Source organism: Microtus pennsylvanicus, chromosome 1 (assembly GCF_037038515.1).
Source record: "Microtus pennsylvanicus isolate mMicPen1 chromosome 1, mMicPen1.hap1, whole genome shotgun sequence".
Classification (NCBI taxonomy): Eukaryota; Metazoa; Chordata; class Mammalia; order Rodentia; family Cricetidae; genus Microtus; species Microtus pennsylvanicus.
The window spans coordinates 51,209,877-51,213,350 of NC_134579.1; the positions used below are offsets into that span (position 1 = coordinate 51,209,877).

Below are 3,474 nucleotides of genomic sequence, written 5' to 3' on the forward strand. Positions count from 1 at the left end.
TTGTAAGAAGCAGATTTCTTAAAATTACCATTCAAATGAGTAACAGAAAGTTATCACCACACCTACATCCTCAGAGCAGCAACAGGATAAAGGCGTATTCATTGCTCTGTGAGTGGTTAGTCTTAATTTCCTACAGCCAGTGCTATCCCGCTTTTGTTGACCTCTTTTTGTTTTTTCCAAGTGAGTTCGAGACCAGCTTGGTCTACAAGAGCTAGTTCCAGGACAGGCTCCAAAACCACAGAGAAACCCTGTCTCGAAAAACCAAAAAAAAAAAAAAAAAAAAAAAACAAACCAAACAAACAAACAAAAAAAACAAAAAACAAAAAAAAAACCTTTTGCCTGAGATTTGACTCTGTAAGTCTGTCATTATTTCTATCATTTCTGGTTCCATAGTTCCCTGATATTGGATCTCAAATACATGCATTTTGTTTACTCATTCATTGGTTGTTGGACATAGATGAGTGTTGTGACTGCTGGTGTTTAATACCTGTTTGATTGTCTTTTTCTCACAAATAAGACGTTTATTTATCACTGTTAAAAATCTGGATTTTACACTTGGACTGGTGGTTCATATTCATCAGCTTGTTCAACTTTAGCACCTGTCTCATCACCAGTATTTTTTCCAGAACTACTACCTTCACCATGAATTTTCCCAATTCAAACTTGGGTTTCTTCAGCATTTTTACTTCTCTAAAAAAGGCGTCATGTAGAGAATAAATGAACTGGCAAGCCTTTCCTATGTCTTTCCCAATGCTGTCTGGAATCAATTTATTAACCACTTCCTTCAAGTCATTTGTCTGCACTTCTCAGATCATGAGTTCCATCATCTTCTTCCGGATCTACTTGACCTGCTGGTGCTGTGCATAGGTCTGGTGTATCTGGTTGTTGGGTTTATTAGTGAAACCAACACAGAACAGACGAAGCAAATAACCATCGGTTGTCTTGACATCAACATGGACTTCAATCATGGTCTGCCACTTTTTGACCATGGAATACAATATTTCCCATGTAAGATATGTACCCTGGAAGTTAGTCAGACAGTCCTGAATATCCACAATAACTAGCTTGACATTTCTCAATGCAACTTCATCATTCTGTAGATCAACAAGACTTACTTCAAACACATGACCCTTGAGGCTATCAGACGCAATTTTGGTTCCTTGAGTCCTTGTGACTAGTGTTTTCCCAATGTTTCTAATATTGAACATAGCTGGAGCTTTGACATAACACCAATCTTTCTTCAAAAATGGATAGACCACTTTCTTTGTGACTTGCTTCTTGCCGCCTTTCATCAGGCGCTTTTTCTAGCTGACAGCCATGGTGCTTCTGGGAGCCTGTTTGAGTGTCTTGTTTCAGGTCTTGCTGGATTGAGTGACTATTCTGCATTACACTGAGGAGCCACTGTTCGATTTCCAGAGCCTGTGCACTGATTTCCTTCATCTCCAGCAGCACTCAGCTTTCTTGTTTTCTACCTCCATACCAAATTTTTTGTTTCATTTTTGTTTTGGTTTTATAATTCTAACACCATTAGTCAGAGACACGTAAGTATATAATAGTAAAAAAAATACTCCTTGGTGGTTTGAATAAGAATAGCCCTAAACGCTCCTGTATTTGTATATTTGGTCCCTAGTCCTGGAACTCTTTGGAAAGGATTAGGTGGTATGGCCTTGTTGAAGGAAGTGATGTCACTAGAGGTGAGTCTACAATTCCCAGTGTGTACTCTGCCTTGTGGTTGTGGAGCAGAATGTGAGATCTCATCTGTTCTTTTGCTTTTGCTCTAAGATCGTGGACTCCAACTCTTAAGCCCAATAATTTGTCTGTGTGTGTGTGTGTGATCACCTAGTTCATGGTGTTTTGTCACAACAATACAAAAATAGTTAAATTATGCCCTGTTGTAGGACGAAGGGCCTGCTTGTTCATCCTGGCTGCCCAGCTAGCTTAGCCCCAAAATAATCACATAGAAACTATATTAATTAAATAACTGGTTGGCCCATTAGCTCTAGTTTCTTATTGGCTAATTTTTACATCTTAATTTAATCCATTTCTATTAATCTATATATTACCACGTGGCAGTGGCTTATGGGGAGAGTTCTAACCTGTATTTGTCTCAGGTGGAGTGTCTATGGCTTCTCTATGACTATGCCTTTCTTCCTCCCAACATTCAGTTCTGTCTTTCTTACCTACGTAAGTTCTGCCCTATCAACTAGGCCAAGGCAGATTCTTTATTCATTAACCAATGAAAGCAACACACAAAAAGAAGGAACTCCTACACCATTTCCCCTTAATGACAGCTGAACTTGCCTAAAGGTGAGATGATCCTTCAGGATTCCTGATTCATGAAAGAGTCTGCAAGACATTCTTAAGGATACAGAAGAAAGTAACTGAACTGTCTTTGAAATTTCCTGCTTCATGTAAGTCTGCTGGATATTATGGGCCTGTAGGCTGAAGATGGATGCCCCAATGGTACAGAAGAACTTTGGGTGACTGTACAGGCAGCGAGATGTCTCTGTTGATTCTAGAGTTTTGGAAGTTGCTTACAGTACACTTCCTATTTACTTAGGTAATATTATATCCTTCTAGAGTCTTTGATGGAGTTGAAGAATAGATAGTAATAATATAGCTTTCCTTAGTTATGATAAAAAATAAAGTAGATATAAATATTGTAACTGTAGTTCTTATTTGATACCTGTTTTGTTATATGTAATTTTACTATGTTAAAGTTAAAGCCTTTCTTTTTGTATAAACAGAAAAGGGGAAATGGTGTAGGAGTTCCTTCTGTTTGTGTGTTGCTTCATTGGTTAATGAATAAAGAAACTACCTTGGCCTAGTTGAGACGGCAGAACTTAGATAGGTGGGGAAGACAGAACTGAATGCTGGGAGGAAGAAAGGCCGAGTCAGAGAGAAGCCAAGGATCCTCCACCTGAGATGGGTCCCAGTTAGAATCTCTCCTGGTAAGCCACCGCCACATGGTGATATATAGATTAATAGAAATGGATTTCTAGAGCTAATGGGCCAAGCAGTAATTTAATTATACAGTTTCTATGTAGTTATTTTGGGGCTAAGCTAGCCAGGCATCCGGGATAGACAAGTGGCTGCTTCCCTTGCAACAATGGCCCAAAGTGGAAGCTTAAGTGTTTGTGAGATGTGAAATGTATGAAGAAGGATACCCAGAGAGAACATATCATTTGTGTGGCTACCAGTCAGTATCAGAAAGTTTTCTTCTGGAGAAGACATATCTGAAAATAAGATACTATCCCTGATTTGTTTAGTATGGAGCAGAAAGGATAAACTGAAGTGTTTGAAAGCATATTGAACAAAAAACAAAACAGTGTAAATGAACAGAGTCATAGAAGAGAGAATTTATTCTAGATTGTGTAATTGGGATGTCATGTCAAAGGAAAGGGTGTGTTGATACAAAATAAAGTGAGGCCATGATGTTAAGACCATGTGTGTTAGTTAGAGTTCTCTGAAATA

General features: G+C 38.5%; 1 pseudogene; it reads right to left on the reverse strand.

Annotated features, from left to right (window-relative positions):
* Window positions 1–549: 549 nt before the first annotated feature.
* On the reverse strand, window positions 550–1,319 carry LOC142834003 (small ribosomal subunit protein eS1 pseudogene; annotated as a pseudogene).
* Window positions 1,320–3,474: the final 2,155 nt, after the last annotated feature.